The 23,303-nt window shown below is 39.1% G+C and overlaps 1 long non-coding RNA gene across 1 annotated transcript; it reads right to left on the minus strand.

Annotated features, from left to right (window-relative positions):
• Positions 1-7,264: 7,264 nt before the first annotated feature.
• LOC118162967 lies at positions 7,265-20,831 on the minus strand. The gene is made up of 2 exons (XR_004748747.1): positions 20,563-20,831; positions 7,265-8,018 (listed from the first exon to the last, which is right to left on the minus strand). It is a non-coding gene; the product is annotated as an uncharacterized LOC118162967 (long non-coding RNA).
• Positions 20,832-23,303: the final 2,472 nt, after the last annotated feature.

Below are 23,303 nucleotides of genomic sequence, written 5' to 3' on the forward strand. Positions count from 1 at the left end.
TACTGACAATGATGCTTAGGCTACAAATTATTTTAAATTATTAACTATTAGGCTCTTCATTTTGAACTGAGACTAAACAAGGACTCAGATTTTGATCAAAGACAGCTGCCCTGTAATCTGTAGTTATGCTTGATTGAGATAGGCTCTGACAGCCAACATAACAATAGACAGACCATTCTTTAGCATATTAACCCTTGTGACCTAATTAGCCATCCAAAAAATGCAAATAAGATCCTCAGCAACCTTTTTAACCATTCGCTTTTCAATGACATTTGATTTTCCTTTTGCAATGTCAGTGCGCTTATGTTAAAATTTTAAAGATGTTTAGCCTTTCTGCAGAACAGATGCACACATTAAGCACTTGCTTGGCTCTAATTGAAAACCTCTGTCTTTAGCCACCAGTGCTCACAGCAACATTTACAAGCTCAAGGTTGAAGATCTTGGCTAAACAGAATGTTAACCATCCCGACTACATCGTTTACACATTTGCTGATGATCAGTAAATACAGCTGGAATTGTAAACAGGGAATGGGTGGTGATGGTGAGGAATCAGGAGGACCCCCCGGGGGGGGGGGGAGAGGAGAGAAAAGGCTGAAATCACAGTGCCCTGCTTTCTGTTGCAAGGAATTCTGTGTTTGTCCGAGTCATTGCAAAAAAGTTTAAAAAGGATAATTCACATTATGCAATAGAAAATGCAATAATGAGAAAAGAAAATCCTACTGGTGCATTGTTTTTATTTGGCATTACCTTATTTGTGCATGCGGACTGTAGTACAGCCTCAGCAGCTCCCATTTTCCCTTTTCCCCACTGAAAGCAAAGTTGTAACATCCACTGGAAGTTAACCCTAGTGTTCTGGTCAAGGAGATTTAGACTGATGCGTATACTGGAAGGTATTAATTCTGTTTGTAGTAGGCCCAGTGCATGTGTGTGGTTAATTTTTGCCCCTAATTTTTTCTGGTAATGTGCGCATTTGCAAATGCTCGTTGCACCCCTCCTAGTTCTGTTTTGTAGTGGCCAACCAAGAGAAAGTCCATTTAGGTTTGTTGGCTGCCTGTCTGCTGTTGGATCTCTTTCTTTTTTCCTTCTTTTCTTCCTCAGCCTCCATGCAGTGCCTCCGGATGGCACTTTTACTCTGAGGACACGTCACTCCACCATGGGATGAGCAGGAAGCTTTCTGCCTGCATATGTCTGTTACTTCTTTGTCACGTAAGCTCAAGTACCTTGTGTCCCTGTTTCTTTGGATTTGGTAATGGAGTCATATCATGACGAGGAGTCATGGGATAAGAACCTGGTGTTAGCTCAGCATGTGTTAGTTTAAAATGTTCTGTCATTGAAGTAAACATAAAAAACCCTGCAGTCTCAATTGTCGATGTAGCTGTTTTTCAGACTCTCAAAGACATGTATTTCTTAAAATTTCTAGTTTATTGGAAAGGATACATTAATGCAAGCATAGAGCATGACAAAGCTTCCACTGGCATTTTACTGCAGAAACCAGCAGATGAAGTCTTTTAAGAAGCACAAAATCAATCTAAACTTGATGATCAACACCTCTTGTGTCCACCACTCAAACAAATCTCCAGAGGTGCTTGTCTTTTTATTTGCCTTTTTTTTTTTTTTTTTTTTTTGAGAAGTGAGGTCTCACTTGCTGACTTTTTCCTGGCTAAAGATTTACTTTTCGCTTTCCTTTTCATAAACCGGAGGCTGAAAATGCTGACATAATTGTGTGATTCAAAAGGACTGGGATTTCAAGAGAAATCCCAAAGATCTCATCTCTGGCAGGAAAATCACAGGAGTGTCTTCAGCTCAAGACATTTTTGATTTTTACCATGAGGCTTGTGACACATTGAAGAGTCTCTCCACCTGACAGTTGCTGTTGTGCTTGCGGTGTACCTGGGCTGGCTTCATTCACGCTATCTGGGGGAGCCATGGCAGCAGGGAGCTCAGCAGGAGCTCATCAGCCTGGCTGTCTGCAGGATAGTTCTGCCTCCACACTGCTGCCGGTTTAAAACTGGCTTGGACTGTGGGCAGAACTCGCAGTCTTTGTTGTGACTGCAGCATAGACACATATTGTGTTTCTTTGCCTAAAAGAACAGAAGACAAATGGGGATTTGCTGCAATCTGCATTAAGAGGTTTATTCACTGTAAGTGTTAATGATAACTGGGGAAAAATAACATGCCAGAGTGTGGTCGCAGCTTACGCTGTCAGAGAACACGTCTCATCGCACCTCTGACCAACACAGCTGTTCTGTCAGAACAGGATAGAGTTGGCCTTCATATGGGAAATGAATGAAAAAAGAGGTAGCAAACATAGGCAGAAATGCTGAGCTTTTGCCTGATCACGACTGTGGCATTGGCAGCTGATGTCCCACTAACAAAGTTCTGCTCCTGTTTTGGAGGTCTGTCATGAGAATGCTTCATCCTCTCAGCCACCTGGGCATTTCAGACCATAATCCCAATGGGTGCTCCTACGAAATGTGTGCCCCTTAGCTCATGCAGTTTATGAGTTTAAAACAGTATTTCCTGCAGGAGGAAGATAACAATGAACGCTCTAGTGCACAGAATGAGAGTAGGCTACGATATTAATTTTTAGACTATAACAGGATTAGGTATTGCTCTGTTGCTTTGCCAGTCTTACAAGAGCCAAAATCTGCTATGACTAAGTCACTGTTGCCATTTCATTCCCCCCCACTTTTTTTTTTTTTTTTTTAATAGGCTGAGTTGGATTAAAGAAAAATGAAAATGAATTGCTGCAGTAGTCTGCTGAGTCAACTCTCTTTAAAGTTTCTTTTGTAATTGAAGGCTCAGACTTAGCAACGTATGACTTCTTAAGGTTTTATCACTATTCGTGCTACTTCCATGTCATAGTCATGCTTAGATGTAGAGACAACAACAGAAAAAGCAGCAGAGGGGGCAAGAACACAAGGACTATGTGCATCCCTGAGGGGAAATACTGTGATGAAAATAGTCCTTCAGGATGCACAAGGGTCAATGGAGTGCAAGCAATCACAGTGCAGCTCTGAGTCAGTAGAAGTCAAGTACAACTTTAGTGGTGCTTTTGGAGGAAAAAAGAATCAGGACAAGACAGTAATAAGTTGTAATAAGCCACCTTCAGCTTAAAGATACTACTAGAGGTTAATTGTACCTTCACTCGGGACTCCCAGTTCGTGATTTTTAGATAGTGCAAGAAACAAACAGGAATATTCTTGCTGCTCTGGTGGCTTGTAAAGAATGCCTGCAATCAAAGTCATCTCCATCACATGGTGAAACTGCTTATGCTGGCCATGCCCAGAAGGCAAAAACCTCCTCCAGAGGCCAATCCAGAACCCAAAGAGATGCTGCAGCTCTGCAGAACTCTCTTGCTCTGTGAGGTGGGTCAGACCTGGCAAGGTGCTTGCAGGAGAAAGAGGGTTGCTAACAGTTCCCCTGTGATGAGTTTGTGAGCCCTAATAACCTACATATGGGTGCTGCTGCTGTCAGAAGGGGAATCAAAAGTTTGTGGAGGGCTGGTTTCCACATTGGGAAGTGAAGCAGTACTGGAGTTGCTCTTTGTATCAGATGGGGAGATGCCTTTTTGCCTCTCCTCACCACTGGAGAAGGCAAGCTGTCCTTTCCCCTTTGCCTGGGGGAGCTGACTGACAGCTGAGCCTTGAGGCCACTGGACAGCAGGGAGGTTGCCAGTGCAGAGCACCCTGTGACCCTACTGCAGAAGATGACAGATTGGCTTTCTCGCACTGAGCATTAGGCATCTCATTGACCTCTAATTCCACTGGCTGTGCCTGTGGAGAGATGTGGGCTGGATTTTTCTGTGCTGCATACTTGTGCAGGGAATATTAGCCCTTATGGGACAGTAGTGTTCTGCTCTAATAGTGTTTAATAAGTATTTATTTTTAGTTATTTCATTTTTGTGCCTAGTTCTGGATTTCATAATCTTCTTTATTTTACCTTTGCTTTGTCCTGAGATAAATGTTTATTTTGCTTTTCCATTGCTCCTGAATTACCTAAAAATGCCACTATGGCTAAATCCTTAGTACTTTTGCAGTGAAGTCATGGAGAGCAAAGACAGCTAATCCTGAAATGTGCTGGTGAGATCCAGAGGAGAGAGAAATATAAAGTGGGGACAGAGGAACCATTGTTGTCCAGTGGAAGCAATAGTGCTTTTTTTTTTTTTTTTTTTTTTTTTTTTTTTTTTTTAAATTAGTCACAGTGATGCATCTGTGATTCGTCCAAATTTGCTCATTTAATAGAGTGTACAAACACAAATACCTTTACTTACAGAGAGTGCCCAAACTACTAAACTACTGATGCTCTTGGACTTGAGTGGTGATTGTACAAATTGTTATCCACGGTCTGCCAGCTTTACACTTCATGCATAATGGAGCCACTAGTGAAAGATTCAGCAATGTTGAGAGCAAGCTCAGCCCACCCCTTATCAGTGGGTTGTGAACTGGGAGGAAAGGTGTATGTTCACGACACCTACAGTGACAATTACCAGCTGTCACAAGGACGTTTAGATGCAATTTTTAGGCTGTGGAAAGGAAAGCAAGCTGGTTGTCTGCATTATACAGAACAAGAGTCAAACAGCTGGGTAATCCCAGGAGCAGGAGGTGTCCTTCATCTTTATAGCTGCTTCTGATATAACTTAGATTGGAGCCAAGGCTGTAGGTCTGGGATGGGAAAAAGCTTTATTTCTCTTATCTTCCTCTTCCTTTTCCCTCTCCCGCCCCCCCCCCCCCCCCAAAAAAAAAAAAAACAAAAAACAAAACAGAAGTACTCCATTGCAAATGGCTACAGAACCAAATATGCAAAAAGTGGTATGTGCCTAATTTTATTTGTAAGACCTTTCCTGACAATTATGGAAAAAGGATGTTCCTCTATAATAATACAAATATTTTAAAAGTCTAGTTTTTTCAACACTGCTACATAAGTGTTGTTTCCCCTCAATTTTTCTGTATCTTCGTAACTGGTTGACAATTGTTGTTATGTTAGATATTTTCATTGACTTGACATTTCTCACAATAGCTATAACAAAAGTGATTTGTTTAAACTGTAGGAGGTATGATGAATTAATAGCTAACTTTTGTTACTGTGTTCCTGTGGGAAGACAAGTGATCTTTTTTTTTCTGGGTAACAGTTTTACCTTGGAACATTTCAGAAACCTATCAGAGTGAGCAAGGAGAGCCCTGGACACCTACAGTGTCTCAATCAGAGGGTGACAGACATTGCAATAGCATACACCCTGTCTTCAGTGTGCTGCTGTCAGTCACTGGTGACTGAAGCTGTTCGTGGTCCATAATAATGCACAGCTGCTGTGCAGGAGAAATACCGTAGCTAAACAAACAATGTGCAGTGCTAATCATTCAATTTGGCATTAACATTCTTAAGGTTATCATAAATTTATTTCAAAAAAGAGAGATTATTTTTCTTTCCAGTAAATTAAAATGATTTCATGGGTTGTATAACCCTCTTCCAAGCAAATCGTCCTTCTTGTCGACTTCTCTGGAACTGCTTGCATGAGCAAATATACCAGAACTGAGGCTTTCCATGTTATGAAGTAGTGTACTGTACCAGAAAATTATGGCTTTTAGTTTCTCACTATCAGGTCCACTGTAAACTATATATATATTAAAAAAAAAAAAAAAAAAAAAAAAAAAAAGAGCAGGGAGCAGCTAGTTGAGAATTTGTTTTTATTCAAAGTATTCACCAGTTTCGTGGGCAAAGGTTATAGACATAAAACAGTAGGGTCAATTGCTTTGGGACAGAGCTTCTGGATATAAAAGGGCTAGTACCATTGGCCTGTCATTCCCTTGACTCTCTTAAAATTAGTAATATGGTAGAGTCCCCCAACTCTCTATACTACAGATGAATGGCTCAGTCAGAGTCCCCAGTGAGGAGTAAGCATTTGATTTCAGAAGAAGAGGGATTGGGTCTAGGTAATGAAGAAAACAGCTGTACCTCCACTAGAAAAATAGCTTGGGACAAAAAATTGTCTTTTGGGCTGAACGCAAGCCCTTTCGAAGTCCATGTCACTGTCTTCAATACAATTGTGATTTCACCACTAATATTGTTTAACTCATCTTCCATTAAAAAAAAAAGCCTTCCCCTCCTCTCTTTCATGTACTCCTGCAATATGCCCACTTGCACACCAAGTGTTTTTGGTAACTCTTATTTCTTGCCTTTGGGCTTGATTTCAAAATATTCAAATATATTTGGCTTTTGTAACTTTCACTAATTAAACCATCTAAAGCAGATGGAATTACAGAAATTACAGGGTTTAAAATATCATCCTAATTGGTTTACGATCTATGTGACACTACAGTGCCATTCAGACTGTGTAATGTATAAGGACTGCACAAAAGAGAAATCTTGCCAATTAATTTTCTTAAACTCCATTATCTGTAATTTTCCCTTCCTTATAATCCCTTTTCTGCTAAGCTTTTCCTGGTACCTTTCTTGCTGTGGGAAAAACAATCCCACAGACATGTTGGGACTTTTCTTGTTGGGCTTAGTGAAAAAAAAAAAAAAAAAAATATCTTTCCATGTGCAATAGAATAGAATAAGTGAACTTCAGAGGAACCAATAGCTAGACGCTGCGGAGTTATAGCAAATGCATAATACGTACCAGAAATGTAAAACAGTCATTGTGCACTCTGACACATTTTCAGATGATTGGGATTTGAGAATGGATAGAGAAAGGTCCAGTTTTTTGAGCATGTAATCATGCAAAGTTGTAACAAAGCCATGCTTTTCTTCCATGGGGGGGAGGGGACGGAGGGAATCCTTCTGTTTCTTTAAACTATCTCATTTTGCCATTTAGACATGATTTTTAAACTCACTATTCCCTTTGTTGCCATGGTAACAGGTTTTGGCCCTCATGGTGACAGAAAAGTATCTCAGTTCTTGTTCCTCTTTGAACGCATATGTTTCTGTGTATAGCGGTACAGGCAGAGGGAAGGGAGGTGTGAGAAGATCACACCTTCCTGAGCAAGGTAGCTGCTTGTGCCAAAGAACGGCTGCAACTGAAGAAATAGCCTGCAGCAGGGACAGATTACTCCCTCTCCATCCCTGCATGGATTCATTCAGACTCTGGCTGTAATGATTCCAGATAGGTTTGCTCCCCACCAGCACCTCCCTTTTTCCTAGGTGACATTTTAGGACTTTTTATATAGGAAGCAAGTGTTTGAACGAAATCTGGTTTAGGGGATTCCTATGGAGACGGCTGTTAGCATCTTCCAGTATTGCAGGGGTCAATTAAGAGAACCAATCATCTGGTTTTAAAGCTTTAATAAAAAAGCTGAATAGAATAGAGCAGAAAAGCAAGAAGGAAGGAAAGAAAAAAGAAAAAGTGGACAAAAAGTAATGTTAAATAACATGGAGCATGACTAATGGCACAAGCGTGTTAAAATCATTGGGAAAATGTCCTTGGAAGACAAATGAATTTTCAGCAGAATAATTAACTTAATTAACAAATTTGCATGCATATTCATCAGGCTATTGAAGTCTTTCCAGCACAGCTTGATGAGCATTGGTGTAATAATTGTCTCATTTACATTCTGCAATCTACTACAATTTGGGGCATGCAAAAAAAGCCGACCTCTTCCCTTTGACTTTCTTTAGGACCCTGACCGTCTTGATAAACACATGCATACAACATGTAGTGTCCATTGCTTAGCCCTGTCTTCCACCCTTTATGAGAAAATCTGCTCCCACTCTGCCACGTTTTCCTCCTTTTCACTCCCTTTGCTTTATTATTTTTTTTATTTTATTTTTTTTTCTTTTGGCCCAGGTTCTCTGTTTTGCCTCTGCTTGCTCTCCTGGGTAAATCTTGGCACCAGTTCTGACTTCAAATCTCCTGGGCCGCCAGACTGCATCATGTAAAAATTGCCATTTTCCTCTATCTCTGCAGGGCAATCTTTAAAGGCAGTAAGGTGTGACGCTCCAGACTGGCAGCTTGGCAAGAAAGAGCCCATGGATACCAGCACACAGGAATCTGGAGGGTTCACTCTGACAGGCAGTCAGTACTGGGAACAAAAGGAAATAAAAAAATAAATAAAAAAATAAAAAAAAAAAAAGGAAGGAAAGAAAGAAAAAAAAAGAAGAAAATATATTTTTAAATATTGCAGGCATATAGCCACAAAACCAGCAGAAATATATTTAATTACTGATCTTGTGCGGTAAGCAGAAATAATGTACCAACAGCAGTAATCTCCTTATTTTTTCCATAAGACTACAAAAAAGTAAATGAAGGGAGGCCTCTAGAACATAGTTGGTTAATTGTGAGACATTTCAGCTCCATTTACACTTTTCCCCCCAATTTTACAACCATTTGCAGAATCCAGAATCTTATTGCTTGATATTAGACTAGCAGGATTATTTTAGCATGATTTTCTTTTTGGACATAGATGGACAATTTAAAATGAAACTGTGCCATATAACAACCTCTTTGTTGCCTTGTTTTAAATCAACCATGAATTATAAGTTCCTGCAATGCTTACAACTAATGTTAGGTGCAAACGCAAGCCATGTTATAGCTGAGTAGATCTGTATGTAGTGGTGTCTGAATATTTTGTACCAAGTTACGGTGTAAGTCTCACTGTGGTATGAGTGTTTTAGGCTGTGTGACGATACTTATAAGCTATTTTTCACAGAACCTACAATCACATTCAAAATATGTTCCATGACTGCTGGTTAAAAAGTCCACTGGTAAAAAATGGGGTGCTTGAAACAGTATCATTATGGAAGGTAAACATGGCAGTCCTGAGTGGCAATGAAAAATCCTTAAACCTGTTAACATCTCTGTGCCTCTCAATCACTTCTTAGTGTTTAGAAGTGCACTTGCACCCTGTACCACATGTCTGAGTATGCCAATACTGGTATTTCCAGTTTACTTAAGCCTAATGAGAATCCAGAAACCTCAGTGTTCAACTGTCTCAGTCTCTTCCAGCCAGAAAGTAAGTTATGAATGTGCCTCACAAATATTAGCACGATTGTGCCTTTCGGGAAATGCTGTTGTTGCCATTTCCTTCTAAAATAATGCTGCTGATGAGTTTTATGTAGCAAATCAGAGTCCTCAACTAGTGGCAACCAAAATGTAATTCCCTCATCAGCCTGATGGGATTCAAACCCATCATTACTCAAGCAACTGCTCTAACCAACTGGTTATAGAAAGTTTTGGCAAGAGAGGACATCTCTGCACCTCTCCTGTTGGAATTTTGTTGTCATCTCTAGGATCTACCTAAACACAAACAGTACATCTATATAGAGCAATAGAGTAATTTCAAGAACAAAAGGTGCACTGACTCGGTGCAGGTGAATTCCACCATTCAAATACGAGTTAGAAAATATGTTTTCCTCTGCAAGGTGTTTTCAATTGCATTGCCTTTACTTCATAATGTTGATATCATTTGTTTTACATTAAGCCTCTTCTATGAATTCTAGTAGGCTATTTCTTCAAAGATGTCTTAATTAGCTAGGACATTTATGGATGATTTAAGTCCATAAAATACTTACAAAACTTAACAGAGGGAAGACATCAGCCAAAAGTTACAACTTGGTCGTTTGGCTTACAAAGTGTATCAGCTCTTTGTTTCCTCTAAATGATGCAGCATATCCTTACCAAACTTTGAGTTCCTCGCTTACAATTGTTGGATGAATTTCCAAAAACATTCATAGAAAACCTTTAATTAGTTTTCCTGTTAAAATTAATTAAATACTAGGTAATTTACAAAAATTGGCATCTCTGTCAGTCTTTTCTTCGTCCCACATGGTCTTAACAGCATAGTAACAGTCATTTAAGTCTTTTCATATGAAGCTAATTCAGAACTCATGTTTAGGCTATGTTTGAAGAAATTATACTGTAAATAAGCAAAGTTATTAACACTGTTAATAACTGTTTTGAATCATTATGATTATTATAGATACTTGTAAATAGGCATTGGTCAAGAGTTTTTATAACTCTTAAGTAGAGTCTATATAATATGACTAATTCTGTTGAGAAGCGCATTTGCACTGATGTTAATTTGTTTGCAACAGTTCTACTGATTTGGGTGGTTTCAAGGAAAGTGCACGTCAAGAGAGGATTTCTTGGTCCATTTGTCACTGGCCTTTAATATTACATTGCCACACAAAGATCAGTGAATTAAAGGCTCTCACAATGCTGCTGCTTTTGCATTTCTGCAAATTAAGACAGTAGCACTAGAGAAAGCTGAGGAAGGATCAGTTCTCTCTGAACTGAAGAGAGAAACCCTGAAGGACAGAGATACCTAGATATACATACTGCTTTTGGTGGTTAAGTCATTGAAACAACTCTAACTCAATGCTGTGGTCATGAAGGAAAAAACTTCAATCTTTTTACCTTGAAGATATGATCCAATGAATCTAATCTGAATTACAAGAAGATAAAAAATTTAATTGTGAGGCAAGTTTTTTTGTTTGTTTGTTTGTTTGTTTTTTCCTTTTGAGTTCCCTAACTGCAATTCTAATTTTGATAAATGAACCCATTTATAGGAGATATGTGGTGTGTCATTTGAAGATAAGGGGAACACTTTTTAGTATTTTACTTAATAGGAATTTTATCTTCTTTGAACTCTTGATTACTAGACAGAAACAAAAACAGTGACCAAATATTTATTTTGATACAGAACTTAAAATTGTTATTTTGGGATGCTGTAACACTTCTCAAAACATTAGAAAAAAAAAATTTTTTTGAACTTAAAATCTCAGTAAGAAGAAAAATCAGAACATTTCATACTGAAAATTTAAAGAAGGCATTTCAACTTTTCAGGGAAAAAAAAATCAGCTGAGACTGTTCACTAGCTTCAACGAGACAGTGAAGTGGGTTCTATATCTTTTTATGGTTCCCAAACTGCATTTTTAATGTATTTTCTATTCAGAGAAACAAAATTCCCAGCTTCAAAGCTGAAGCTGACAGACCTGCCCAACATGAAAGTGGAAGCAAGCCTGGGGGCTGGGCTGGAGCTCAGCATTTTTCTGCTTTGTCTCAGCAGCACGCTAGAAACCCATGACTCTAGCTTTCATTCTTCTTTACTTGCTCAAGAAAAAATGATCTGCTCATTTTCTACACTATGGGGTAGAACCCTCAAATATCTACCAAGGTTTAAGCTGCAAATTAGTATTGATTATGGGACAGAGTTAGGCAGCATTGCCTCCTTCCTTCTCTTAAGCAAGGGAGGTGTAACAGATAAGTGAGGGTGAGAAGAGAGGCCAAAAGGAAGAGCTGCCAAGAGATGCCCCAAGCAGAGTGGAGTCTTTGCATGCCTTTGATGTTCTTCTCCCTCCACACACTGATATCAGCAGGGGGAGTGGGGTCCAGCAGAGTGAAAACATTGGAGTGCAGGCTACCATTTGGATCTGAAAGAAGAGTTTTGCCCATAATTTCTTTCAGTGATTATTCATTGGTTGCCCTATGTCTACCAAAGGCTTTTCCATTTCTTTTGTCTAACTAAAAAATTCACTTCATCCCTACTAATGGCTTAGTCTTCCTGTTCACTTAATGAAATTATCTTTTTAAGAGTTTCATTTGTCCAGGACATCATGTTTGGTAAAATAATATTTGAATTTTTCTAAAGTGTCTAGCAAAAGCTTATTAGGAAGCAAGAGTGACAAGTAGAGATCGTATCTGCTAATATTTTGTGAGAGAAGAAAAGGGGGTGATTTTGCATCCTGTAAATGGTGTCAGTTAATACATATTAATTTTACTCTTTTTACCAACCCCTTATTTGAGAGTGAATTTGGGTATTCATTACCAAAATCACTCATTTGATCTGGAATAGGAGCAAAACATTCATTGGTCTACCTAAATATTTTTTCCAGAGTCCTTTGTGATAATCACATGTATTTTAGTGCATAACAAAGAGCCACTTTGACATCATTAGAAAGCAATTTTTGAATGTAATCACTCCAGCCTTCCTTCATATTCTGAAGCTCAAGGCCCATTTCTCAATTTCTTTAAATAATATTTATCCAGGATTTGGCTGGGAATTGTGAGCGTGAGGTGGCACCATCGTGTCTGCTGGCTGCTTCTTGCTGCTGCTTGCAGTTATCTTCCTACTGCTGTCAAAAATTTGGTGGCAGAACTAGCTCACCTAGCAGGGACACTACAGGGTCAACTTGAGGAATGTGGCTTTTTGCTACAGAAAAGAGCAAGGAGATTTGGAGTAGGGGTTGAGGTGGGGTGGGATCTTCAGAAGAGGAGAGAATTAACCTTAGAGATTATTGTAGTCTTTCACAGCGGGAATAGCCCTAGCTTTCCTTAAAGCAGTGACTCAATTGTTTGCATACCTGTTGCTTTCACATCCTAACCAAGATGTATACAACCTTATTCTCTGTTGAGAATCTTTTATTAAGATTTCAGATCAGATGCCACCAGTGTTTTCATATTGGCTATGTTTATAGTAGGAAACTAAACATGCATAGGACTATTCTCTGCCCCAATGCCATCTGGCACAGTGAAGCCTACATCTGCATTATTAATACTTGAACCATGCTTGGGGAGGTGTTAGTAGGCCTGGGGCAAAGGTGGGCTGCACACTGTTCTGGGAATTTCACAATTGGCTTCTAGTGGCCGGGAATATTCCTTGTCACTATGTAATTCAGTAGTATAGGCTAAGTAGCACCTTACTTGTCTGTTTCATCCACTGAATAAAGAAGATTACAGGTGCTAGTCCGTGAATGAATACTAGAGGCAGAGCTTTGATGCCACACACAGGCAGCCAAAATCAGGACTCTTGTGCCCATTAGGAAAACATCTGGGAGTCTGATAGATTACATAGCATACACTCTTTTCTGGTGTAAACCAACTGAAGATTTAACCTTTATCTGTCATCAGCAAGAGACCAGGATACCAAGCCCTTTCCAGAGTTGCATGTTTCTATTGAGTGCAAAAATTAATTCTTCTTGCAAGAGAAGAGAGAAACTTCAGGTTACAAGAAAGATACTTTAGAAATGCCTGACTTACCCAAGAGCAAATAGAGTAGTAGGAAGCTTCTCAAACTTCTTGGTAGGATTTTTTTTTTTTTTTTTTTTCTTTTTGACACCGTACTTTGTGCATTCTTGTCATGTCTTGCCAACATGCCATATGCTTACAACACATGGTAAAAGCATGGGTAAGAAAATGTGATTGTGACATGTAAAGACAACTCTGGATCCGTAATACTTTTGAGCTAAAATACATTTGTGCATTTGTTATATAAGTTTACTGGATTTTTTATCAAGAGCTGTGGATGTATATCACTGGAAAGGATAGAACAATTCCGGTTTAGCAGACTTCATACAAAGAGAGCAAGGACTGTACCAAGCAGTTAGCAGTTGAGATTTCAAGGCTGTAGTTCATAGTTTGCCAATGTTTCTTAGATGTAAAGGCTAGTCACTTGAGTGTCTGGTGTCTATTAACTACTCTGCAAAAGCAGACTTCATTAATTGTTTGTACAGTGTTTTCAAATTACATGCATATACCAAAGAACTGAAGTGCTGATTTAATTGTGTAACAGCCAGCTTAGGTTTCCTGGTTCTCTGTATATAGAGTGGCAGCTCTTATCTATAAGAGCTTATAGCATGAAGAGATAAGATAGAAAATGAGTGGGAGAGAAAAGGAGCTAATGAGAGGTAAAAAAACTTGCCTAAGGTCAGTCAGATAACACTCAGTGACAGATTTGGAATAAAATCCAGGCTTCCTGCATTCCCAACCAGTTTCAGACTCACTAGACCTTGCTTTCTTCAGCTATCACTGTTACTTGTCTCCCTGGAGAACTGGGGAGCATAGCAGCTGTCTCTGGGTGCTGGCATATGGGGCAGGCTTCTCGTCAAAAGTTGTTGCAGGAGTTTGTCTTTCTGAACTTGTCATTGATAAACTCAACTATGTTCAAGAAATGTGTGTGACTGAAGAAAATGTGTGAGAAATTGCTGCTAGGAACCTTAGCTTACCAAAAAAGCTAGGAAGATGGTCTCTGTAGGTGTTCCCTGAGAGGGAGGCTGTTTCATATGGGTATTTAGTGAAGGAACGTAATTAAGGTGCCTGGGTCAGACTGGTCTTATGTGTATCTGTATTTATTAGCATGGATTTTGAGGATTTGAAATTATTGATACAGTTCGTTAAAGAATATTATGTTACTTATCCCCACTAACAACATTCGTATGGATGCAACATTACCTGCCACCAAACAACATGCAGAGTTCTCAGAGACACAGCATACCACAAAGCTTTTATCACAGACACCCAGGCAGAAGACGCTGCAAACCCAGCATTAGTCCATTCCTTGTCTCTCTCTCTCTTTGCCTCCCTTCTCTTAGCAGGCCACTGGGCTCGTCACAAACTCAGAGAAAAGAGGAAGGAAGGCTGCACTTCATTTATCATCCCTTCAAACTTTAAAACCCAAGCGGTCCCTCAAATCAGACATGTTTGATTTAATTCATTCATCTAACAACAGAAAACAGAGCCAACACTAACATACATTTTTGTTCATTTACCATGCCCCCAAAGGGTTCATAATGGAGTTTACTGATACCTTGTTGGCAATGATGGTGAAATACTCCAGATTTATACCTCTGGAGATTTCAGCATTGACGCTGACAGGAGCACAGATATAAAAAATCACAGAGCTGATGTCTTCACTTCCCAGTCTGCATTCCTGAGGCTCAATATACTTACTCGCAAGCCGTTTCAGGGCTGCCTAAAGAAAATGAACTGAAAATATCAAATACATGAATCTGCTCCTCCCTGGCTGATGAGAAAGAAGGTTGTGAACAACTGGTGCTGCTCATGGCCAAAACAAGTGATGCCTTTTTCAGGAAAGGGAGCTTTCAGTCCTCCTCTGACACATAGGGAAATGCAACCCACACTGAAGAAACTCTTTTTGGGTATATCACTGCCAGATCTGGGTTCTCCCTGCAGGGTTCCTTCCAAGAGCAGTGAAGGTTGCACCTTTGTCCCATGAGGATGAGTTTTCTCCCTGCAGTATCTCCATATGCAGATATTAGCAAAATGTAAGGCAAAATAAATTCAACCACTGTGTACATACAGGTGACAAGTAAAGCCCTCAAATGCCTTGTACTATATGTGACCTTGAAATTTCTTCTCTGGTGACTCACAGCTATAGAGTAATGTTGGCTGAAACAATGTTTGAAAGGCTGCATGACTTAGGAATATTTGGGGACTTTTCCTAGAAATGTTTCACATAGCGTAATTTTTGAGTATTTTACTTTTTTTCTTTTTTTTTTCTTTTTTTTTTTTTTCTGTTTGGTGTCTGTATGTGATGGCCAGTCCTTTACTTAAACATGTTTCTGTCATTTTGATAGATCTGTAGCACACAATGCATATATGCAATGCAGTCTGGTGTTTAAGAAACCACCAGTAGACACAACACTGAAACATACTTGAACAGCCTAGGTTAACATGAAGCTGAAAATCTGATTGAATTATTGACATGCCTATAGAGAGAGCAAGAGCTGGGAGGAGAGCTGATAAGAGGCTGGCAAGAAGGGGATAAGACTCAAGGTCCTGCCCTCATGTGGTTTGGTTTTGTGACCAGAGCCCTAGCTCTTGTGATATGCCTATCTCCATGGACAAACAGGTCTTGCTACCTTTCCAGGCTCCTGGGCTTTGGATTATCAGGGGGCATTTGCCTAACTTCTCCAGAAAAGTCTCAGAAGAGCCATCCTGCACAGAAGACACAGAAAAAGATTTATTTATTGATTTTAAAGAAGTATCCGAAAATTATGATAGTAGGTAATGGACAAATTTAAATTAAGAAATTAAATTTTGCTACTGAGGGCACTATGATGTTAGAATAAATTGGGCAAGCAGTTGCTGACTCAATGAAAGTTGGTCTTATGTTGAATTTAAGATCTCAGTGAAGAAATTTAGAGACCGCTTAGACCCTGAATGCAAAAGGCCAAAATCAATTTCCAGGCTTCATCATTGGTGCTAGAACCTCAATACACAGGTTTTCTCCTAATGTTTCTCCTGGCCCCAAGCTGCAGGATTGGGATGTCATGGGAACAAATCCCTAAAAGTGACAGTGAACCTCTCAATCCTCCAGGAGAATAGTGGTAACCTGCTACTCAGTTGCAGCTTTCTACGATTAAATCTCCAGATAGCCATGAAAGTACTTATAATGAGAGTTTTGCTCTTTTCATTTAGCTGTCAGATTCAAATCTAGATCCCTCCTGCTGTCAAGGTTTCCAGACCTTGAATTTTAATTTTGATGGATTTATCACCAGCCACTCTTTGCACACGGTTGTTTCCATCTATTTCTGGACATACTGGCTGTGCTGGGATAGCAAACGGTAGGGGAAGGTATTAACTTAAATGAGCTACATGAAACAGATTTCTGTCCGTGTCCCCTCGGCATTTCTTGATAACAACACTGTCAACAGATCTAAACATTGTCAAGAAGTGTGAAATGAAGCTAAGTTTATGCCTCTGACTGGAACTTTTCAGAGAATGGGCTTCAAAAAGTTTTAGTGTTTTTATTTTTTTCAACAAGCAGGCAAAATTTCTTTAGAAAGTAGACACTTTCTTAAGACTTAACGTTAGTCAGAAAGCCCCATTTCTGTTGGAAGTGTTACTGGGAAAATGTTAACTAGTTCTTGGTGTCTAAGTAGTTTCAATATTTCATTACATAAATTTTTATGTATGCTAATTGAAAAGAGTTCAACTCGGACTTTTCTAGTGGTTGGCTTAGTGTGTTTTCACTGAATCCTCTGTCTTTTCTATAATGCTGATGACCCAGCCTTCATCAGGTGCTCTACACAGTAGGTACTTAAGGTGGGTCAACAAGAGAGAATTACTCTGTTATGAGGCCAAAGTGTGTTTTTACACAAAGGACAAAGTTAGTCTCTGCATGGGTTCGTAATGCTTTCATACTGATATGAAGTACCAATAGAGTGTGTGTGCAAGTGTGTGTTTGTATATACATGCATTATAAAGAGAAAAAGCAAATGGAAAACACTCCACTGCACACAATTGCCCCCCTAGGTAGAGGAAGAAAGAACAAACGTGTGACAGATGTTAGTCATGTTGCTTACTGCCCTACTGGAAGGCACTCTGATACTACAGTGATGAATACAATGCAAGAGATTGAATAGAAGTACTTTTGCTAAGTTATCAAATTTTTAGTGCTTTTTTTTTTTTTTTTTTTTTTTTTTTTTTTTCTGGGATCACGTCAGAAGGCAATATATGCATCCCCACATAAAGTTCTCCAAGAAAAGCTTTTATATAACTAAACAATAGATGACAAGGTGCAACTGCATTCCACTCTAATTCTTAGCTTGACATAGTAGACAAAGCATTTCTTGGAAGTACAATTATTTATGGATGTTTATATGCATTCTTTATGTCATTAAATACATTCCACCTTACTTTATAGATCTGGCATTTATATACACTTCTGTAGTACAGGCTATTTACCCTGGACTATTTTGCCAGTCTGTCTTTGGCTCAAACAAATTTCAAGCTTTCCTGCTTGTCGATTCATTCCAAACCGTGGGCTTGATAACAATATTTAAGTAACTAATGTCAAACTTTTAAGGGACAAGTGGTTTCTCTACACTCCATTTCTTTTATATGCAGACACTTCCCTTCCTATAAGTTAACTAGGGCTTATTTTTTGTTCTTCTTTTTTTTTTTTTCCTCTGCATCTCTGGTGTAGCTTTGCTGTCTTCTCAAGTGCTTCTGAGCAGCCATGGCAATGAGATGGAGGAAGAAGAGGTGCTCTTGTGCTCTTCTCTATAAGAGAACGGAAGAGAATTGAAAGCTTTCTTTACCCTGCAGTCAATGTAACCTAGCTGATAGGAGTGGGTCAAATTAGAAATGCTAGGGTGCTGAATTTTGGCTATACTAAATTTAGACCATGGACTTCAGTGGAACTGTGAACATGAGCCAGCCAAATAAGTTATAGCTGATGTATATGTATGTGGCTGATGATTGCATTTTACCTGTGACTCCAGAGATGGCTCCTTGGCACTTCTCCATCAAAGATCTCAATAGTTCATTTTCAAGAGGAAGGATGACTATGAGGTCCATTAAACACAGTGAAATTTCCTAATGTGTCACAATTACAGAAACAGCTGTGATAGTCAGAGTAACTTTTCTGTTGAGTCACTGGATTAGCCTCTTTAAGTCAATGTGCTTCTGTTTATAAATCACTTTAACAAATAAGCAGCATCCCAAATTGCAATTTACTTTCTTTAGATAATTTGATAATTGCAGCATTCCTTACAGTATTTATATGAGAAGATTGGCAATTCATAAATATTAAATTATACTAGATCTGCCTACTTGCCAATTGCATAAAATTACTGAACTAAATCTTGCAGACATCAGAGTAACATAGCTTAAGCTACAGCAAATTGTGAAATGTGGCTATCCTGGGCATTTGCAGATCTAAATAAACTGATGTCAAATACTGTCAGTGTTGTGAAGAGATGCTACCTGCTATTCAGGTACTGATACAACCATGTCATGATTGCAGTGCACCAGGGTAATTTGCTCTGCTCCGCAGGATTGTTAAAGACATTCTAACTAAATTATTCTCAGGAAAACTGCCTTTTGTTCCTGCTGGTTTTGGAGCACTACCTTATCTCAGTTGTTTTATAAAATATGTTTCTCTTCTTAATTATTCCCTGTGACTATCTTTTTATTTTTATTTCTACATAATTTGTTGAATTATTCAGGCTGGGTTCAAAATATCTGCTGATTTTTCTTGAATGTTTAACCAGTGAATGCATAAGGAAAAAAAAAGCAACTTGCAGCAATGCTATTTTGTTTTGTTTTGTTTTTATTTTTTTCCAGAGGGAAAAAAAATGTAATACCAATCCCAATGATCAAAGATCTAAATAAGCTGTTTCGGTATTCTCTAAGAGCTTATGTAACTTATTGACACATACTTCTGAGTAAAGTCATATTCTTTCTCTGTCTCTCTGTCACTTTTTTAAAAAAGGAAAGTATATGCAGTGTCTTGCTGGAATCCCAGCTATACCCTTCCTCTCCTGAAAAACAGAAGTGACGTTGCTCTGCCTCAGTATTCCTTTCCAAAGAACTTGCTTGTGGCCCTTTCCAAGCTGTAGAAGCTCTGAACTCCCTTGATAATAAAAGGAGACAGAATGGGGTTTTTCTTTTTCATTTTGGCTTTTTTTCTCACTCATATGTGTTGTCCAGAAATGCCAGCGACTAGCAGCGCAGTCTGGGCTTAGGCAAGAGAGGCAGAATGTCAGCATATGGATTCCTCAAGCACCAATCTGGAACACAACTTGGTTATTAAGCTAGAGAGGATGGGGCACTTGACCCATCAATGTTTGCACAGAGGTTGCTCCCTGGAACTGGTGCTCATGACAGTCTTAACTTTTCTGTAGTGGTTAATGGCTGAGTTGGTAAGCTGCAGAAGGAGATTTTTACCCTCAGATCCCGGTGAAATCCTTGGCATAGGAAGATGTTTGAAGGCCTTGTGTTTGAGCCTTGTATTATTCAGTTTGTTTTTCCTTTTGAACAGAACACAAAATTTAAGTTGCAGTCTCAGTTCTTGAGTACAAGCATACACTTAAATTCTCAGGCAGTAGTTATTAGCTTTTTGCCTTTGTAGTCATTTTCTAATCATTGTGCAGATGAAGTATTTCAGGATGAGAAAGTTACTGTAGTTTTTTAGCAAGTACCTCAGGCAATTTGCTGACATATATCAGTGCACTTGTCAAATGCTTTGACACAGATGTCTAGTTTTGGCAACCACAGAATTTGAATATCCTACCCTAGTACATATCTATTCATAGAGTCAATTCAGATCCGGTGTAGGTGGGTGCAACTTCATTGACTTCAACTGTGAGGCAGCCGCCTGCACTTGAGCTGAATTTAGGCTCAGAGAATTGTGTTCAAGAACAGCCTGGAGAGCACACAAAATGGTCCTCCAAGACCTGTTGCTGCCTTCACCTGTGAGTGAGTATGCGTCACAAGTGTAATTGAGCCAACAGAGACAGTTACAGCAGTGGTGGGCTGGCCTTGCCCTCTTCTGCAGGAGGATAATTTGGTGTTGGAGCTCACCCTAGGTGATGGGGTGGTCTTGCTTGCTGTCACGGTTCGGTGCCCACTCTTACCATTTGGCTGTCACATCACTTCTCCAGTTGACACGAGAGCAACAGTGCAACTTGGGACTCCGTGTTTCCCATTGTGGATGATTTTTTTGGGCCACTGTAAATATCCCAGACATAAAAAGGATTTTTCAATTCTCCCTCTGGCCAGCTATTCTAACTTCCTGCAGCTACAAATCCCAGGATTATTAATCATTACTATTACTCACTTAACTGAGCTTCTCACTAGTTTCCCAGTAGGCACTGAAAGAGTTTCTTCTCCACCAGTGGTGGAGCAGCCAGCCCAAACTGTCAGGGCCATGGAGGTCCAGGCTAGTGGCACTCTGTCACCTTGATTGGTCCCAGTCACTTTGGGTACCCACCAGAACACACAGCTTTCCCTGGGCTGCCCCATAGCCCTTTCAGAGAGAGTTTCACATTGCAGAGAGGACAGCCAGGAAATGAATGCCGACAGGCTCAGCCTTAACGTACTTGCTAATATCCCGTGGGTCTGTGGTGGTTGGTGCTGCCTCTGCAGCTGTCGCTTGCTCACTCAATGATCCTCCATACCTTGAAATACATTTGTGCAGTTGGAGGAGAGGGGGAGGTTGTCCCTTGTGTTGCTGGCAATCTCTTCTGCTTCATCCCAGTCCAGAGCCATCAGGTTCCCCTTCCATGTGTTGGGTCAGTGGGGCCCAGTGAATGCATTTTAATTTGGAGCAAAACCCCTAAAACAGGAGAGTGTTAATATTCCCAGACACCATGGGATTTATTAAAGGTACTGAGATCTGCCAGTTTGGCTTGTTTTCACAGTACTCTGAGAGAAAAAATGAGAAACATTGTTATAGATGTTTGTCTGTAGACAGAAACACAATTGTCACAGTATATTTGGATATGTCACTGCATATCGTGTCCAGGTTTGATTTTTCTCAAGATGGTTGTGAAGAGAAACCCAGCAGATCGACACAATGCCTTAGCTTGCAAATCATTGCATAGAGCTGCCCTGCTGTTATTGGAAATAAACACAAAATACAGTACTACATGACACACATCATACTTTGGTTTGAAGAACACAGTGTTAATTTTATGTTCTCCTTTCACATAAACACCCTCACTTGCACCTTAACAAGCCCCCAAACATTGGTTACCAAACGACCATATTATATCACCACCCCCCTTTTGTTCACTTGCTATAAAATTGAACAACTGGGACTGAGAGAATTTGGCCTCAGTCCAAAACATGGCTAGATGCATCTGCATTTGGCTCTGTGCCCAAAGATATAATATTCAAATGTGAGTTGTCCTTAATTTTTGTTTAAATCATCCTTCCTACTTTTTTTTTTCTTTCTTTTTTTTTTTTTTTTTTTTTTTTCCCTGGGGTGGGTGCAGAGCTGGCAAGATATTTTCTCCTCTTGTCATATTTTTTTAAAATTATGATTATTATTATCATTGCAATTTATCTCCTTTTTTTTTTTCTTTTTTTTTTTTTTTTTCCCCTTGGAATTTTAAAGAGATGAAACCCAGTGGGACTGCTTAGAAATTAAATGCCCCCTACCACCATGTCCCCATTACTCTTTAAAAATCATTTAATAAATAATATTAACATTTCTGTAGTTTCTTTTAAACATCCTTCAAAGTAGAGTGGGGAACCTTATTTATCTGCTTTTTATAAAAATACTGTGTATGGGATATTAGGGGCTTTCTTTTCAAATGTCTTTAGCTGATGCTGCTGCCAGTTAATAATTATAAATCTGCTATGGACAATAAGGACCTGATACAGAGTGTCAGGGCGGGCCTTCTCTGACTTCAATGAGCTTTGGGTCAAATGCAAATAGATTTTTGCCTGTAATTGAGTTGCTCAAAAATCCTTTGTGTGTGAAGCTGCCTGTGATTGAAACAGGGTTGGACTTGGAAAAGTGGCACAGTACAAAATCAGAGACAAATTCAGTGTGGTTTTGCACTTCTCTGTTTATGCTGCCATAAATTCAATGATGTAAGGGGGGAATAGGTCAACAGAAAATTTAACCTCCAGCCGAGGAAACATTTGCTGTATTTTCCATGCTTTAGTTGCTGTTATTAATACTAATAATGCTTAGCAGCAATATCAATTAGATTGGTGTAAATAGAGATTATAATGTGGTTAGGGATAACACAATTGACAATACGTGTATTTAGTAAACAAGACTGTCAGAATGTATAAAACATCAGCAACATGTTAAAGCTTGATATTTCATAAGACAGCAGAATACGGGGATTGCTTTGAGACAGCAGCTGAAAAAATATTTCATTTATAAATGAAACGTGTTTTAGTGTTATAAACCCCAGCAGGCAATTCACTCATTGGGGCTAATCATTCAAAACCTGCTCTTTGGTAACAATCTGAGGGAGGCAGAGTAGCATTTCCAAAGACACTGGGGGTTTTGTTAGTCCATAGGAACATGTTTACTTTAGCTTTATGCGTGGTTTTTTTTTTTTTTTTTTTTTTGGTAGTTGTTGTTTGTTTGTTTTTTAATTTAAAAAATACTGTCTTCTGTATCTTGAGAGTAGTCCTAAAATGATAGATTTATTAATATTTTCTAGACTTGCATGAACTGTTAAGTAAATAATTACAAATTATCAAGACTGAGATTACACACCAACTGTGATGGAGGAATTAAACATCTTCCTTAGCTACCTGATCCAAAAACTTTGAATGAGGTATTTAAAACCAGGTATGGTAAGTAATATTGAATCAAGCACTTGAGTGGCTGAAGCAGTTAACAAAAATTTATATTTTCTGTCAAAGTGTTTTAGAAATTAAACTTCTTATTATTGTTTCTTGGGATATTTTTACTCTTCTCTCACAGTGCTGTGATCTAAACTGGAGATTCATGGCTTCTCCTTGGGACTGGCAAGGATTGATTACAAGTGTGCTTAAGCAGAAGAAGAGGTTTGCGTTTTAGCAGGTGAATGTAAAAACTTTGAGTCATTGTCAGTGAATGCCAATACTCCAGAGGTAGCAATGTGCAAAAAATCCATCTCAGCATTTATGAAGGATCTGCATTTACTGAGACTGACTCTGAACTCATCCCAAGCTTGGCATTTTTTCTCTTATTTTTCTCTGTCTCCCTGCATTGGTCCAAGACACTTTTTTTCCCCTTTCCTTTCCTTTCCTTTCCTTTCCTTTCCTTTCCTTTCCTTTCCTTTCCTTTCCTTTCCTTTCCTTTCCTTTCCTTTCCTTTCCATTCCTTTCC

The sequence above is a fragment of the Oxyura jamaicensis genome, chromosome 2 (assembly GCF_011077185.1).
Source record: "Oxyura jamaicensis isolate SHBP4307 breed ruddy duck chromosome 2, BPBGC_Ojam_1.0, whole genome shotgun sequence".
Lineage (NCBI taxonomy): Eukaryota > Metazoa > Chordata > Aves > Anseriformes > Anatidae > Oxyura > Oxyura jamaicensis.